At 47.5% G+C, this 17178-nt stretch overlaps 12 non-coding genes and 1 pseudogene across 12 annotated transcripts; 8 read left to right on the forward strand and 5 right to left on the reverse strand.

Annotated features, from left to right (window-relative positions):
* The first annotated feature begins 2087 nt into the window (after window positions 1-2087).
* Window positions 2088-2251, forward strand: LOC135031979 (U1 spliceosomal RNA). The gene has a single exon (XR_010227552.1). It is a non-coding gene; the product is annotated as a U1 spliceosomal RNA (small nuclear RNA).
* A 152-nt stretch (window positions 2252-2403) lies between these two features.
* LOC135032010 (U1 spliceosomal RNA) lies at window positions 2404-2566 on the forward strand. The gene has a single exon (XR_010227578.1). It is a non-coding gene; the product is annotated as a U1 spliceosomal RNA (small nuclear RNA).
* Window positions 2567-3221: 655 nt separating this feature from the next.
* LOC135032109 (U1 spliceosomal RNA) lies at window positions 3222-3385 on the forward strand. Its single transcript, XR_010227665.1, has one exon. It is a non-coding gene; the product is annotated as a U1 spliceosomal RNA (small nuclear RNA).
* Window positions 3386-12979: 9594 nt separating this feature from the next.
* Window positions 12980-13142, reverse strand: LOC135032022 (U1 spliceosomal RNA). Its single transcript, XR_010227589.1, has one exon. It is a non-coding gene; the product is annotated as a U1 spliceosomal RNA (small nuclear RNA).
* Window positions 13143-13294: 152 nt separating this feature from the next.
* Window positions 13295-13458, reverse strand: LOC135031981 (U1 spliceosomal RNA). Its single transcript, XR_010227554.1, has one exon. It is a non-coding gene; the product is annotated as a U1 spliceosomal RNA (small nuclear RNA).
* Window positions 13459-14132: 674 nt separating this feature from the next.
* Window positions 14133-14295, reverse strand: LOC135031999 (U1 spliceosomal RNA). The gene has a single exon (XR_010227570.1). It is a non-coding gene; the product is annotated as a U1 spliceosomal RNA (small nuclear RNA).
* A 152-nt stretch (window positions 14296-14447) lies between these two features.
* On the reverse strand, window positions 14448-14611 carry LOC135031992 (U1 spliceosomal RNA). The gene has a single exon (XR_010227563.1). It is a non-coding gene; the product is annotated as a U1 spliceosomal RNA (small nuclear RNA).
* Window positions 14612-15204: 593 nt separating this feature from the next.
* LOC135032048 (U1 spliceosomal RNA) lies at window positions 15205-15332 on the reverse strand (annotated as a pseudogene).
* A 144-nt stretch (window positions 15333-15476) lies between these two features.
* On the forward strand, window positions 15477-15592 carry LOC135032066 (U5 spliceosomal RNA). Its single transcript, XR_010227623.1, has one exon. It is a non-coding gene; the product is annotated as a U5 spliceosomal RNA (small nuclear RNA).
* A 270-nt stretch (window positions 15593-15862) lies between these two features.
* On the forward strand, window positions 15863-15978 carry LOC135032075 (U5 spliceosomal RNA). Its single transcript, XR_010227632.1, has one exon. It is a non-coding gene; the product is annotated as a U5 spliceosomal RNA (small nuclear RNA).
* Window positions 15979-16242: 264 nt separating this feature from the next.
* On the forward strand, window positions 16243-16358 carry LOC135032059 (U5 spliceosomal RNA). Its single transcript, XR_010227616.1, has one exon. It is a non-coding gene; the product is annotated as a U5 spliceosomal RNA (small nuclear RNA).
* A 274-nt stretch (window positions 16359-16632) lies between these two features.
* LOC135032061 (U5 spliceosomal RNA) lies at window positions 16633-16748 on the forward strand. The gene has a single exon (XR_010227618.1). It is a non-coding gene; the product is annotated as a U5 spliceosomal RNA (small nuclear RNA).
* Window positions 16749-17023: 275 nt separating this feature from the next.
* Window positions 17024-17139, forward strand: LOC135032068 (U5 spliceosomal RNA). Its single transcript, XR_010227625.1, has one exon. It is a non-coding gene; the product is annotated as a U5 spliceosomal RNA (small nuclear RNA).
* Window positions 17140-17178: the final 39 nt, after the last annotated feature.

The following is a 17178-nucleotide window of genomic DNA, read 5'->3' on the forward strand; positions in this document are numbered from 1 at the left end:
CCAAGGCAATTCCACCTTGCACCTCTTTTTTCTTTTATTTTTCTTTGCGTCATGTGCTGTTTGGGGAGTGTTTTTTGGAAGGGCCATCCTGCGTGACACTGCAGTGCCACTCCTAGATGGGCCAGGTGTTTGTGTCGGCCACTTGGGTCGCTGAGCTTAGTCACACAGCTACCTCATTGCGCCTCTTTTTTTCTTTGCGTCATGTGCTGTTTGGGGAGTGTTTTTTGGAAGGGCCATCCTGCGTGACACTGCAGTGACACTCCTAGATGGGCCAGGTGTTTGTGTCGTCCACTTGGGTCGCTGAGCTTAGTCACACAGCTACCTCATTGCGCCACTTTTTTTCTTTGCGTCATGTGCTGTTTGGGGAGTGTTTTTTGGAAGGGCCATCCTGCGTGACACTGCAGTGCCACTCCTAGATGGGCCAGGTGTTTGTGTCGGCCACTTGGGTCGCTGAGCTTAGTCACACAGCTACCTCATTGCGCCTCTTTTTTTCTTTGCGTCATGTGCTGTTTGGGGAGTGTTTTTGGAAGGGCCATCCTGCGTGACACTGCAGTGCCACTCCTAGATGGGCCAGGTGTTTGTGTCGGCCACTTGGGTCGCTGAGCTTAGTCACACAGCTACCTCATTGCGCCTCTTTTTTTCTTTGCGTCATGTGCTGTTTGGGGAGTGTTTTTTGGAAGGGCCATCCTGCGTGACACTGCAGTGCCACTCCTAGATGGGCCAGGTGTTTGTGTCGGCCACTTGGGTCGCTGAGCTTAGTCACACAGCTACCTCATTGCGCCTCTTTTTTTCTTTGCGTCATGTGCTGTTTGGGGAGTGTTTTTTGGAAGGGCCATCATGCGTGACACTGCAGTGCCACTCCTAGATGGGCCAGGTGTTTGTGTCGGCCACTTGGGTCACTGAGCTTAGTCATCCAGCGACCTCGGTGCAAATTTTAGGACTAAAAATAATATTGTGAGGTGTGAGGTGTTAAGAATAGACTGAAAATTAGTGGAAATTATGGTTATTGAGGTTAATAATACTTTGGGATCAAAATGACTCCCAAATTCTATGATTTAAGCTGTTTTTTAGGGTTTTTTGAAAAAAACACCCGAATCCAAAACACACCCGAATCCGACAAAAAAAATTCGGTGAGGTTTAGCCAAAACGCGTTCGAACCCAAAACACGGCCGCGGAACCGAACCCAAAACCAAAACACAAAACCCGAAAAATTTCCGGTGCACATCTCTAGTGGCCATGCCATGTCACTGTGCAGGAGCCAGCACCGCTCACACACTAGTCCCCGGTGCAGCCCCCAACCCCCGGGACACCCGGAGCAACAAAATGTAGATTCAGGCCACCAGGCCACGCCCCTACCTATGAAACCATGCCTCCTTTTTACCATTGCGCTGCTTATCTGCGCGCACTGCATTACAATCTCCCTCGCCACCTCTCTGGGTGTCACCAGTGATAGTGACACCTCTGCCATGCTTGTAGCAGCTGGTCCTAAGATCTACACCTCAAGCCCTGAGTGTTTGCCCTTGTGACTTGTTGATCATCATAGCAAAGCAGATGCTTACAGAAAACTGCAGGGGCTTAGATTGAAAATAAAAAAAATTGATGGGTATAAGGTAGAGAGGAGCGGGTTTGGTTCTCCGAGAACCGAATTCCCCACGAACCCCACGAACTCCTCCTCCGAGGCAGGCTCGGTTGTTCCCGCCTGACTCGGAAAACCTGAACAAGGGAAAATGTCATCATCCCGCTGTCGGATTCTCGCGAGATTCGGATTTCATATAAAGAGTGCAAGCATTCCTGGGGGAAGGCCTGCAGCAGATGGATTTGCATATGGTGATGTCATCCAAGCAGTGGGTCAAAGTTGGCTTCAGAAACAAACAGGAATGCTTGCACTAGTTGTTGCATTTGGTTTGTTGTTTGGGGGTGCTTCAGTATTAGGCAGCCTTCTGCCCTCCCATGTTCATCTGAAAATATGTGTTCTCCCTGCAGTTGTTGTCCCCAGATGAGAGTTCCCTTGTGCTGCCTCAGTTGAATCTCCTTTACTTGACAGAGATGTGCCTGAGCAGCGGCCCTCCCCAGCCCTATCCCAAATCATACTTATTTTGCATATGAGATACCATGGTCATGAAGATTATTCTCCCAGGGTGAGGTTCATTCATTGCATTCTGGGTATGCTGACCCCTGTGATTTCCCCAAATGTGGGTAACTCGACTGCATTATTTGTGGTAGTGGGGGACTGTGTTTGTGTTTTCCTCTGGTCAGCTCTGGTAAAAGTCAGATTTCTTTGTTTCAGATCTTCCTCTAGCCTTGTTCTTCTTTCGAGAGTTCCCTTGTGCTGCCTCAGTTGGATCTCCTTCACTTGACAGGGGGGTGCCCGAGCAGCGACCGTCCCCAGCTCAAGCCCAACTCCTACTTACCTGCCAGGTGAGATACTATGATCATGAAGGTGCTTCTTCCAGGGCAAGGCTCACCCATTGCACTCTGGGTGTGCTGCCCCTGCGATTTCCCCAAATGTGGGAAACTTGACTGCATAATTTGTGTTTCCCCTGGTCGGCTCTCGTATAATTCAGATCTCTTTGTCTCAGGTCTCTCTCCAGCCTAGTTTGCTGTCTGTTTCCACTTCTTTTTTCTTGAGCCCCTCCCTTTTATACCCTTGTGCACTATCCTGACTTCTCCTCCTGTCTGCTTACTTTGTGCCTTCCAATGCACAATGCAAACTACACACCCTTTTACTTGCCTTACAGAGCAGCTCTGGAGCTGTTACAGTGCCAAGCTGCTGTAAGAAATCAGCTTGAATGCTTCAGGGGCTGGGGCATTGTCAACATGAGCCCCACACCGAAGGAGGGTGGGGGTGTTTAATGCGAACTAAGGGTCATCCAAGCGCCGCAAAAGGCCGCCATGCCCTGCATACCCCTTTTCTCTTTTCATATGCAGATGAGGGATCCAGCCAACTTTGGCCCACTGCTTGGATGACATCACCGTATGCAAATCCGTCTTCTGCAGAACTTCCCCCAGGAATGCTTGTACTAGTTGTTGCATTTGGTTTGTTGTTTGGGGGTGCTTCAGTATTAGGCAGCCTTCTGCCCTCCCATGTTCATCTGAAAATATGTGTTCTCCCTGCAGTTGTTGTCCCCAGATGAGAGTTCCCTTGTGCTGCCTCAGTTGAATCTCCTTTACTTGACAGAGATGTGCCTGAGCAGCGGCCCTCCCCAGCCCTATCCCAAATCATACTTATTTTGCATAGGCGATACCATGGTCATGAAGATTGTTCTCCCAGGGTGAGGTTCATTCATTGCATTCTGGGTATGCTGACCCCTGTGATTTCCCCAAATGTGGGAAACTCGACTGCATTATTTGTGGTAGTGGGGGACTGTGTTTGTGCTTTCCTCTGGTCAGCTCTGGTAAAAGTCAGATTTCTTTGTCTCAGATCTTCCTCTAGCCTTGTTCTTCTTTCGAGAGTTCCCTTGTGCTGCCTCAGTTGGATCTCCTTCATTTGACAGGGGGTGCCCGAGCAGCAATCCTCCACAGCTCTGGCCCAACTCCTACTTACCTGCCAGGTGAGATACTATGATCTTCACTGTTAGGGCAATCAGGATGTGGAATTCCCTGCCAGGGAAGGTGGTAATGGCGGACTCTGTAATTGGATTTAAAAAAGGAATGGATACATTTCTGAATGAAAAAGCTATCCAAGGTTATAATACTTAAAATATCAACATGGTTAATCCGGGGGTAACATGAGTTGTAGTAGCTAACTAGTCATAAAACATTATTCAGCAAGTATGTAGAATCATCACAACTTAAAACAGGTTGAACACGATGGGCAATTTGCCTCTATTCAACCTCAAAAACTATGTTACTATATGTTACTATATTACTATGTTACTGTAGTATACAGAACACCACAATGCAATGAGCAGTGATAGTGAGCACTGATGAGGATACTAGAACTGACACTGAGCAGCAAGATGCAGCACTGGACTATTAGTAATGTACTGTAGTATGCTGAGCACAACAATGCAGCACAAGACAATGAGCAGTGATACTGAGCACTGATGAGGATACTACTGAGAACTGACACTGAGCAGGAGAGACACACTACTAGTATTACTGAGCAGCAATAAGTATCCACTGATACTGAGCACTGATATTGAGATTTCCACTGAGAGAACATAGCCACGTCCTCTCCGCTCTCTCTTCAATGCACGAGTAAAAATGGCGGCAACGCGCAGCTCTTTATATGGAATCCGAATCTCGCGAGAATCCGACAGCGGGATGATGACATTTTCCCTTGTTCAGGTTTTCCGAGTCAGGCGGGAACAACCGAGCCTGCCTCGGAGGAGGAGTTCGTGGGGTTCGTGGGGAATTCGGTTCTCGGAGAACCGAACCCGCTCCTCTCTACCTTATACCCATCAATTTTTTTTATTTTCAATCTAAGCCCCTGCAGTTTTCTGTAAGCATCTGCTTTGCTATGATGATCAACAAGTCACAAGGGCAAACACTCAGGGCTTGAGGTGTAGATCTTAGGACCAGCTGCTACAAGCATGGCAGAGGTGTCACTATCACTGGTGACACCCAGAGAGGTGGCGAGGGAGATTGTAATGCAGTGCGCGCAGATAAGCAGCGCAATGGTAAAAAGGAGGCATGGTTTCATAGGTAGGGGCGTGGCCTGGTGGCCTGAATCTACATTTTGTTGCTCCGGGTGTCCCGGGGGTTGGGGGCTGCACCGGGGACTAGTGTGTGAGCGGTGCTGGCTCCTGCACAGTGACATGGCATGGCCACTAGAGATGTGCACCGGAAATTTTTCGGGTTTTGTGTTTTGGTTTTGGGTTCGGTTCCGCGGCCGTGTTTTGGGTTCGAACGCGTTTTGGCTAAACCTCACCGAATTTTTTTTGTCGGATTCGGGTGTGTTTTGGATTCGGGTGTTTTTTTCAAAAAACCCTAAAAAACAGCTTAAATCATAGAATTTGGGAGTCATTTTGATCCCAAAGTATTATTAACCTCAATAACCATAATTTCCACTAATTTTCAGTCTATTCTTAACACCTCACACCTCACAATATTATTTTTAGTCCTAAAATTTGCACCGAGGTCGCTGGATGACTAAGCTCAGTGACCCAAGTGGCCGACACAAACACCTGGCCCATCTAGGAGTGGCACTGCAGTGTCACGCATGATGGCCCTTCCAAAAAACACTCCCCAAACAGCACATGACGCAAAGAAAAAAAGAGGCGCAATGAGGTAGCTGTGTGACTAAGCTCAGCGACCCAAGTGGCCGACACAAACACCTGGCCCATCTAGGAGTGGCACTGCAGTGTCACGCAGGATGGCCCTTCCAAAAAACACTCCCCAAACAGCACATGACGCAAAGAAAAAAAGAGGCGCAATGAGGTAGCTGTGTGACTAAGCTCAGCGACCCAAGTGGCCGACACAAACACCTGGCCCATCTAGGAGTGGCACTGCAGTGTCACGCAGGATGGCCCTTCCAGAAACACTCCCCAAACAGCACATGACGCAAAGAAAAAAAGAGGCGCAATGAGGTAGCTGTGTGACTAAGCTCAGCGACCCAAGTGGCCGACACAAACACCTGGCCCATCTAGGAGTGGCACTGCAGTGTCACGCAGGATGGCCCTTCCAAAAAACACTCCCCAAACAGCACATGACGCAAAGAAAAAAAGTGGCGCAATGAGGTAGCTGTGTGACTAAGCTCAGCGACCCAAGTGGACGACACAAACACCTGGCCCATCTAGGAGTGTCACTGCAGTGTCACGCAGGATGGCCCTTCCAAAAAACACTCCCCAAACAGCACATGACGCAAAGAAAAATAAAAGAAAAAAGAGGTGCAAGGTGGAATTGCCTTGGGCCCTCCCACCCACCCTTATGTTGTATAAACAGGACATGCACACTTTAACCAACCCATCATTTCAGTGACAGGGTCTGCCACACGACTGTGACTGAAATGACGGGTTGGTTTGGACCCCCACCAAAAAAGAAGCAATAAATCTCTCCTTGCACAAACTGGCTCTATAGAGGCAAGATGTCCACCTCATCATCATCCTCCGATTCATCACCGTGTACATCCCCCTCCTCACAGATTATCAATTCGTCCCCACTGGAATCCACCATCTCAGCTCCCTGTATACTTTGTGGAGGCAATTGCTGCTGGTCAATGTCTCCACGGAGCAATTGATTATAATTCATTTTAATGAACATCATCTTCTCCACATTTTCTGGAAGTAACCTCGTACGCCGATTGCTGACAAGGTGAGCGGCGGCACTAAACACTCTTTCGGAGTACACACTTGTGGGAGGGCAACTTAGGTAGAATAAAGCCAGTTTGTGCAAGGGCCTCCAAATTGCCTCTTTTTCCTGCCAGTATACGTACGGACTGTCTGACGTGCCTACTTGGATGCGGTCACTCATATAATCCTCCACCATTCTTTCAATGGTGAGAGAATCATATGCAGTGACAGTAGACGACATGTCCGTAATCGTTGGCAGGTCCTTCAGTCCGGACCAGATGTCAGCATCAGCAGTCGCTCCAGACTGCCCTGCATCACCGCCAGCGGGTGGGCTCGGAATTCTGAGCCTTTTCCTCGCACCCCCAATTGCGGGAGACTGTGAAGGAGGAGCTGTTGACCGATCAAGTTCCGCTTGACTTGATAATTTTCTCACCAGCAGGTCTTTGAACCCCTGCAGACTTGTGTCTGCCGGAAAGAGAGATACAACGTAGGTTTTAAATCTAGGATCGAGCACGGTGGCCAAAATGTAGTGCTCTGATTTCAACAGATTGACCACCCGTGAATCCTGGTTAAGCGAATGAAGGGCTCCATCCACAAGTCCCACATGCCTAGCGGAATCGCTCTGTCTTAGCTCCTCCTTCAATGTCTCCAGCTTCTTCTGCAAAAGCCTGATGACGGGAATGACCTGACTCAGGCTGGCAGTGTCTGAACTGACTTCACGTGTGGCAAGTTCAAAAGGTTGCAGAACCTTGCACAACGTTGAAATCATTCTCCACTGCGCTTGAGACAGGTGCATTCCACCTCCTATATCGTGGTCAGATGTATAGGCTTGAATGGCCTTTTGCTGCTCCTCCATCCTCTGAAGCATATAGAGGGTTGAATTCCACCTCGTTTCCACTTCTTGCTTCAGATGATGGCAGGGCAGGTTCAGGCGTTTTTGGTGTTGCTCCAGTCTTCTGTACGTGGTGCCTGTACGCCGAAAGTGTCCCGCAATTCTTGTGGCCACCGACAGCATCTCTTGCACGCCCCTGTCGTTTTTTAAATAATTCTGCACCACCAAATTCAAGGTATGTGCAAAACATGGGACGTGCTGGAATTTTCCCAGATATAATGCACGCACAATATTGCTGGCGTTGTCCGATGCCACAAATCCACAGGAGAGTCCAATTGGGGTAAGCCATTCTGTGATGATCTTCCTCAGTTGCCGTAAGAGGTTTTCATCTGTGTGCGTATTCTGGAAAGCGGTGATACAAAGCGTAGCCTGCCTAGGAAAGAGTTGGCGTTTGCGAGATGCTGCTACTGGTGCCGCCGCTGCTGTTCTTGCGGCGGGAGTCAATACATCTACCCAGTGGGCTGTCACAGTCATATAGTCCTGAGTCTGCCCTGCTCCACTTGTCCACATGTCCGTGGTTAAGTGGACATTGGGTACAACTGCATTTTTTAGGACACTGGTGAGTCTTTTTCTGAGGTCTGTGTACATTTTTGGTATCGCCTGCCTAGAGAAATGGAACCTAGATAGTATTTGGTACCGGGGACACAGTACCTCAATCAAGTCTATAGTTGGCTCTGAAGTAATGATGGATACCGGAACCACGTTTCTCACTGCCCAGGATGCCAAGGCCTCAGTTATCCGCTTTGCAGCAGGATGACTGCTGTGATATTTCATCTTCCTCGCAAAGGACTGTTGGACAGTCAATTGCTTGGTGGAAGTAGTAAAAGTGGTCTTACGACTTCCCCTCTGGGATGACCATCGACTCCCAGCAGCAACAACAGCAGCGCCAGCAGCAGTAGGCGTTACACTCAAGGATGCATCGGAGGAATCCCAGGCAGGAGAGAACTCGTCAGAATTGCCAGTGACATGGCCTGCAGGACTATTGGCATTCCTGGGGAAGGAGGAAATTGACACTGAGGGAGTTGGTGGGGTGGTTTGCGTGAGCTTGGTTACAAGAGGAAGGGATTTACTGGTCAGTGGACTGCTTCCGCTGTCGCCCAAAGTTTTTGAACTTGTCACTGACTTATGATGAATGCGCTGCAGGTGACGTATAAGGGAGGATGTTCCGAGGTGGTTAACGTCCTTACCCCTACTTATTACAGCTTGACAAAGGCAACACACGGCTTGACACCTGTTGTCCGCATTTCTGTTGAAATACTTCCACACCGAAGAGCTGATTTTTTTGGTATTTTCACCAGGCATGTCAATGGCCATATTCCTCCCACGGACAACAGGTGTCTCGCCGGGTGCCTGACTTAAACAAACCACCTCACCATCAGAATCCTCCTTGTCAATTTCCTCCCCAGCGCCAGCAACACCCATATTCTCCTCATCCTGGTGTACTTCAACACTGACATCTTCAATCTGACTATCAGGAACTGGACTGCGGGTGCTCCTTCCAGCACTTGCAGGGGGCGTGCAAATGGTGGAAGGTGCATGCTCTTCACGTCCAGTGTTGGGAAGGTCAGGCATCGCAACCGACACAATTGGACTCTCCTTGTGGATTTGTGATTTTGAAGAACGCACAGTTCTTTGCTGTGCTTTTGCCAGCTTAAGTCTTTTCATTTTTCTAGCGAGAGGCTGAGTGCTTCCATCCTCATGTGAAGCTGAACCACTAGCCATGAAGATAGGCCAGGGCCTCAGCCGTTCCTTGCCACTCCGTGTGGTAAATGGCATATTGGCAAGTTTACGCTTCTCCTCCGACAATTTTTATTTAGATTTTTGAGTCATTTTTTTACTGATCTTTTGTGTTTTGGATTTTACATGCTCTGTACTATGACATTGGGCATCGGCCTTGGCAGACGACGTTGATGGAATTTCATCGTCTCGGCCATGACTAGTGGCAGCAGCTTCAGCACGAGGTGGAAGTGGATCTTGATCTTTCCCTATTTTTGGAACCTCAACATTTTTGTTCTCCATATTTTAATAGGCACAACTAAAAGGCACCTCAGGTAAACAATGGAGATGGATGGATACTAGTATACTTATGGATGACGAGTGACTGACGACACAGAGGTAGCTACAGCCGTGGACTACCGTACTGCGTCTGCTAGTATAGAGATGATAATTAATGATATAAAAAAATATATATATATAACTACTGTAGGTATATATAATATAATGACGGACCTGGTGGACACTGTCAGCAGACTGCTAAACTACTAGTATGAAGAAGATAGAAAAAAACTTCCACCACAGGTAGGTAGGTATACAATTATGGACGAGCACTGACGACACAGAGATAGCCACAGCCGTGGCCTACCGTACTGCGTCTGCTAGTATAGAGATGATAATTAATGATATAAAAAAAATATATATAACTACTGTAGGTATATATAATATAATGACGGACCTGGTGGACACTGTCAGCAGACTGCTAAACTACTAGTATGAAGAAGATAGAAAAAAAAAACCACCACAGTTAGGTATACAATTATGGACGAGTGACGACACAGAGGTAGGTACAGCCGTGGACTACCGTACTGCGTCTGCTAGTATAGATAATATACTAAATATATTACTACTGTAGGTATATAATATAATGACGGACCTGGTGGACACTGTCAGCAGACTCCTAAACTACTAGTATGAAGAAGATAGAAAAAAAAACCCCACCACAGGTAGGTATACAATTATGGACGAGCACTGACGACACAGAGGTAGGTACAGCCGTGGACTACCGTACTGCATCTGCTAGTATAGATAATATAATAAATATATTACTACTGTAGGTATATAATATAATGACGGACCTGGTGGACACTGTCAGCAGACTGCTAAACTACTAGTATGAAGAAGATAAAAAAAAAAAACCACCACAGGTAGGTAGGTATACAATTATGGACGAGCACTGACGACACAGAGATAGCCACAGCCGTGGACTACCGTACCGCGTCTGCTAGTATAGATAATATAATAAATATATTACTACTGTAGGTATATAATATAATGATGGACCTGGTGGACACTGTCAGTAGACTCCTAAACTACTAGTATGAAGAAGATAGAAAAAAAAAAACCACCACAGGTAGGTAGGTATACAATTATGGACGAGCACTGACGACACAGAGATAGCCACAGCCGTGGACTACCGTACTGCGTCTGCTAATATAGAGATGATAAAGATGAAAAAAAAAATATAACACTACTGCAGGTAAATATTTATATAATATATGTATGACGGACCTGCTGGACACTGTCAGCAGAATGCATTTATAGAATAAAAAAAAAACACCACAGGAGTGTTTAACTTTTTCAGGCAGACAATATACTGGTGGTCACACTGGCAGCAAAAGTGTGCACTGTACTCCTGCTATAACTGCTCCCCAGTCTCCCCCACAATTAAGCTGTGTGAGCAGTGAGCACTCAGCACAGTCAGATATACATAGATGATATATCATGCAGCACACTGAGGCTGAGCACAGATATGGTATGTGTATCGTTTTTTTTCAGGCAGAGAACGGATTATAAATAATAAAACTGGTGGTCACTATCAGCAAAACTCTGCACTACTGAGTACTCCTGACAAGTTCAACTGCTCCCCAAATTAGTAGTAAATCAAATGTCACTCGTCTCTATCTTCTAATCTAAACGGAGAGGACGCCAGCCACGTCCTCTCCCTATCAATCTCAATGCACGTGTGAAAATGGCGGCGACGCGCGGCTCCTTATATAGAATCCAAGTCTCGTGAGAATCCGACAGCGGGATGATGACGTTCGGGCGCGCTCGGGTTAACCGAGCAAGGCGAGAGGATCCGAGTCTGCTCGGACCCGAGCAAAAAAGGGTGAAGTTCGGGCGGGTTCGGATTCCGAGGAACCGAACCCGCTCATCTCTTATGGCCACCCAGCATGACGCCTCCCTTCTTGACCATGCTGTAATTGCAGTCGCACTGCAGTTCAGCGTGATCATAAAAAATGGTGTAGCCTCCTGCTGGTGCAGACTGTATGTGCGCGCAGGAAGCCGCCACCATTTTTGTGATCACAGCGGCTGAATGTGATGTCATACAGCTGCTGTGACCACGCCCCCTGTGTCTCCTCCATTGCAGACCCCATTTTGAAGCCTTGCCCCCGCACCGCTCCATCCCTGACTTGGAAATGGAGTGTTGCTGACCCCCCTCTCCCCCCCTGCCCCGATTGACAGGCAGAGGCGATCGCATTCTCTGCGGGGTGCCGCAGAAAATGCAGGCACATGCGTATGCTCTTAGCAATTTTTGCAGTTGGATCACTTATTGTGATTGCAATCCAACCTGAATCAGGCCCTATTACCTATCACAATGCGCTGCGGGCAGTACAAAATTGGTTTAATATAGGAGAAAAACCCCCAGACCTGTGCTCCTTAACTGTACCTGGTGGCTAGTGGAGCGGCTGCCCAGTAATCAGTGTCCACGCCAGTGCGCACACGGTCCACCCCCTACGGCCACGCTCCCCTTCATCAGCGGCCTCGTGATCCGGAAGGGCGGTGTGTGTGTGACTGACCTTAGGAAGAAACCGGAGCCTCCGCTGCAGTGACCCAGCAACCAGGGCACGGGAGTATACAGCGCCGCTGGGAGTGATGAAGCTGCAGTAAAGATGTCTATTAGACCTAGCCTGCTGCAGCCCTTGTAGATTCTCATAAAACAAGTTCTTCTTTTCTTGTCAAAATGAATAGCTAAGAATTGGCTTCCTGAGGCAGGCCCCTGTTAAGTGGCCTGCTACTGAAGGCACCAACTACAAACTGAGCTCCCTGTTCATGGAAGCGGGGTTATAGAGGAGGATGCGCTGAGCATCTTGGGAACAGTCAAAAGCTTTGAGTCGGTTGGTGCCTCAGATCAAGATCCTACTCTACACCCCAATGTGAATCCTTGTGGAGTCCTGTGTACCCCACAGAAGAAATTAATGTGTCACACCCATTGGCAGCAACCTTAGAATAGCTGCTGATGGGCACAATTGAGAAAGGAAGGGGGGGGGGGACATTTGAATCCAGCACATAGATGCAATTCAAATATGTAATTTGTACCTTCCTATTTTAAAATATAATGGATGAACTTCACCCTGTGAGAACAATCTTCATGATCAAGAGATCTCATATGCAAAATAAGTATGAGTTGGGATAGGGCTGGGGAGGGTGGCTGCTCGGGCAGCCCCTCCCCCATCAAGTTAAGGAGATTCAACTGAGGAAGCACAAGGGAACTCTCGTCTGGGGACAACAACTGCAGGGAGACCACATCTTTTCAGATGAACATGGGAGGGCGGAAGGCTGCCTAATACTGAAGCACCATCAAATATCAAACCATATGCAACAACTAGTACAAGCATTCCTGGGGGAAGGTCTGCAGCAGACGGATTTGCATACGGTGATGTCATCCAAGCAGTGGGCCAAAGTTGGCTGGAACCCTCATCTGCATATGAAAAGAGAAAAGGGGCATGCAGGGCATGGCGGCCTTTTGCGGTGCTTGGATGACCCCTAGTTCGCATTAAACACCCCCACCCTCCTTTGGTGTGGGGCTCATGTTGGCTATGCCCCAGCCCCTGAAGCATTCAAGCTGATTTCTTGCAGCAGCTGGGCACTGTAACAGCTCCAGAGCTGCTCTGTAAGGCAACTAAAAGGGTGTGGGCCCTGCAGCACTACCTGTAGTTCGCATTGTGCGTTGGAAGGCACAAAGTAAGCAGACGGGAGAAGTCAGGATAGTGCGCAAGGGCATAGAAGGGAGTGGCTCCAGAAAAGAGAAGTGGAAACAGACAGCAAACTAGGCTGGAGAGAGACCTGAGACAAAGAGATCTGAATTATACGAGAGCCGACCAGGGGAAACACAAATTATGCAATCAAGTTTCCCACATTTGGGGAAATCACAGGAGCAGCACACCCAGAGTGCAATGGGTGAGCCTTGCCCTGGGAGAAGCACCTTCATGATCATAGTATCTCACCTGGCAGGTAAGTAGGAGTTGGGCTAGAGCTGGGGAGGGTCACTGCTCGGGCACCCCCCTGTCAAGTGAAGGAGATCCAACTGAGGCAGCACAAGGGAACTCTCGAAAGAAGAACAAGGCTAGAGGAATATATGAGACAAAGAAATCTGACTTTTACCAGAGCTGACCAGAGGAAAACACAAACACAGTCCCCCACTACCACAAAAAATGCAGGCAAGTTTCCCACATTTGGGGAAATCACAGGGGTCAGCATACCCAGAATGCAATGAATGAACCTCACCCTGGGTGAACAATCTTCATGACCATGGTGTCTCCTATGCAAAATAAGTATGATTTGGGATAGGGCTGGGAGGGCCGCTGCTCAGGCACATCTCTGTCAAGTAAAGGAGATTCAACTGAGGCAGCACAAGGGAACTCTCATCTGGGGACAACAACTGCAGGGAGAACACATATTTTCAGATGAACATGGGAGGGCAGAAGGCTGCCTAATACTGAAGCACCCCCAAACAACAAACCAAATGCAACAACTAGTGCAAGCATTCCTGGGGCAAGGCCTGCAGCAGATGGATTTGCATATGGTGATGTCATCCAAGCAGTGGGTCAAAGTTGGCTTCAACCCTCATCTGCATATGAAAAGAGAAAAGGGGCGTGCAGGGCATGGCGGCCTTTTGCGGTGCTTGGATTACCCCTAGTTCGCATTAAACACCCCCACCCACCTTTGGTGTGGGGCTCATGTTGGCCATGCCCCATCCCCTGAAGCATTCAAGCTGATTTCTTGCAGCAGCTGGGCACTGTAACAGCTCCAGAGCTGCTCTTTAAGGCAAGTAAAAGATTGTGTGGGCCCTGCAGCACTACCTGTAGTTTGCATTGTGCATTGGAAGGCACAAAGTAAGCAGACGGAGGAGAAGTCAGGATAGTGCACAAGGGTATAGAAGGGAGGGGCTCAAGATAAAAGAAGTGGAAACAGACAGCAAACTAGGCTGGAGAAAGACCTGAGACAAAGAGATCTGAATTATACGAGAGCCGACCAGAGGAAACACAAATTATGCAGTCAAGTGTCCCACATTTGGGGAAATCGTAGGAGCAGCACACCCAGAGTGCAATGGGTGAGCCTTGCCCTGGGAGAAGCACCTTCCTGATCATAGTATCTCACCTGGCAGGTAAGTAGGAGTTGGGCTAGAGCTGGGGAGGGTCGCTGCTCGGGCACCCCCCTGTCAAGTGAAGGAGATCCACCTGAGGCAGCACAAGGGAACTCTCGAAAGAAGAACAAGGCTAGAGGAAAATCTGAGACAAAGAAATCTGAGTTTTAACAGAGCTGACCAGAGGAAAGCACAAACACAGTCCCCCACTACCACAAATAATGCAGTCGAGTTTCCCACATTTGGGTAAATCACAGGGGTCAGCATACCCAAAATGCAATGAATGAACCTCACCCTGGGAGAACAATCTTCATGACCATGGTATCTCCTATGCAAAATAAGTATGATTTGGGATAGGGCTGGGGAGGGCCGCTGCTCATGCACATCTCTGTCAAGTAAAGGAGATTCAACTGAGGCAGCACAAGGGAACTCTCATCTGGAGACAACAACTGCAGGGAGAACACATATTTTCAGATGAACATGGGAGGGCAGAAGGCTGCCTAATACTGAAGCACCCCCAAACAACAAACCAAATGCAACAACTAGTGCAAGCATTCCTGGGGGAAGTTCTGCAGAAGACGGATTTGCATACGGTGATGTCATCCAAGCAGTGGGCCAAAGTTGGCTGGAACCCTCATCTGCATATGAAAAGAGAAAAGGGGTATGCAGGGCATGGCGGCCTTTTGCGGCGCTTGGATGACCCTTAGTTCGCATTAAACACCCCCACCCTCCTTCGGTGTGGGGCTCATGTTGGCCATGCCCCATCCCCTGAAGCATTCAAGCTGATTTCTTGCAGCAGCTTGGCACTGTATCAGCTCCAGAGCTGCTCTGTAAGGCAAGTAAAAGGGTGTGGGCCCTGCAGCACTACCTGTAGTTTGCATTGTGCATTGGAAGGCACAAAGTAAGCAGACAGGAGGAGAAGTCAGGATAGTGCACAAGGGTATAAAAGCGAGTTTCCCACATTTGGGAAAATCACAGGGGTCAGCATACCCAGAATGCAATGAATGAACCTCACCCTGGGAGAACAATCTTCATGACCATGGTATCTCCTATGCAAAATAAGTATGATTTGGGATAGGGCTGGGGAGGGCCGCTGCTCAGGCACATCTCTGTCAAGTAAAGGAGATTCAACTGAGGCAGCACAAGGGAACTCTCATCTGGGGACAACAACTGCAGGGAGAACACATATTTTCAGATAAAAATCTTGGTCATGCTCTGGTTTCTCTTCAGAACGAACAAATCTTTCGCCTTTTATTAAAGATTTCCGTGGAGAGGAGCAAAACCGAGTTTTATCTCAATTTTTGCATGCCCCATCTTTTTGGGGTTTCTTTTATCGGTTTAAAGATAGAATGAGTGTGCTTTAATGTAAGCTCATTTGCATAGAAATGACAGTAAATGTTTGTTTCTTTTCAAACAGAACTTTCTTGACCATGCTACTTGCTTGAAAGATCTGGGAGCACATGGAATACAGTACAAACCATGCTTATAGCAAGGAGAAGCCAGGTGAGAAATCTGCTTACTTTCAAGTTGGGCGCTCACTTTGATCTGAATGAGGACTGCTGGCACAGCATTTAGGCGACAGGTGGAATCTTGGTCATGCTCTGGTTTCTCTTCAGAACGAACAAATCTTTCGCCTTTTATTAAAGATTTCTGTGGAGAGGAGCAAAACTGAGTTTTATCTCAATTTTTGCATGCCCCATATTATTGGGGTTTCTTTTATCAGTTTCTTGTTAGCTTTAATGTAAGTTTATTTGCATAACAATGACTATAAATGTCTGTTTCTTTTCAAGCAGAACTTTCTTGACCATTCTAATTGCTTGAAAGATCTGGGAGCACATGGAAAAGAGTACAAACCATGCTTATAGCAAGGGGAAGCCTGGTGAGAAATCTGCTTTCTTTCTTTCAAATTGGGTGCTCACTTTGCGCTGAATGAGGACTGCTGGCATGGCACTCAGGCGACAGGTGGAATCTTAGTCATACTCTGGTTTCTCTTCAAAACGAACAGATCTTTCGCCTTTTACTAAAGATTTCCGTGGAGAGGAGCAAAACTGAGTTTTATCTCAATTTTTGCATGCTCCGTCTTATTGGGGTTTCTTTTATCGGTTTAAAGATAGAACGAGTGTGCTTTAATGTAAGCTCATTTGCATAGAAATGACAGTAAATGTTTGTTTCTTTTCAAACAGAACTTTCTTGACTATACTAAATGCTTGAAAGATCTGGGAGCACATGGAAAAGAGTACAAACCATGTTTATAGCAAGGGGAAGCCTGGTGAGAAATCTGCTTTCTTTCTTTCAAATTGGGTGCTCACTTTGAGCTGAATGAGGACTGCTGGCATGGCACTCAGGCGACAGGTGGAATCTTGGTCATGTTCTGGTTTCTCTTCAGAACGAACAAATCTTTCGCCTTTTACTAAAGATTTCCGTGGAGAGGAGCAAAACTGAGTTTTATCTCAATTTTTGCATGCCCCATCTTATTGGGATTTTATTTTATCGGTTTAAAGATAGAACGAGTGTGCTTTAATGTAAGCTCATTTGCATAGAAATGACAGTAAATGTTTGTTTCTTTTCAAACAGAACTTTCTTGACCACACTAATTGCTTGAAAGATCTGGGAGCACATGGAAAAGAGTACAAACCATGTTTATAGCAAGGGGAAGCCTGGTGAGAAATCTGCTTTCTTTCTTTCAAATTGGGTGCTCACTTTGAGCTGAATGAGGATTGCTGGCATGGCACTCAGGCGACAGGTGGAATCTTGGTCATGCTCTGGTTTCTCTTCAAAACGAACAGATCTTTCGCCTTTTACTAAAGATTTCCGTGGAGAGGAGCAAAACTGAGTTTTATCTCAATTTTTGCATGCTCCGTCTTATTGGGGTTTCTTTTATCGGTTTAAAGATAGAACGAGTGTGCTTTAAT

This window comes from Pseudophryne corroboree, unplaced genomic scaffold (assembly GCF_028390025.1).
Source record: "Pseudophryne corroboree isolate aPseCor3 unplaced genomic scaffold, aPseCor3.hap2 scaffold_539, whole genome shotgun sequence".
In the NCBI taxonomy this organism is placed as follows: Eukaryota; Metazoa; Chordata; class Amphibia; order Anura; family Myobatrachidae; genus Pseudophryne; species Pseudophryne corroboree.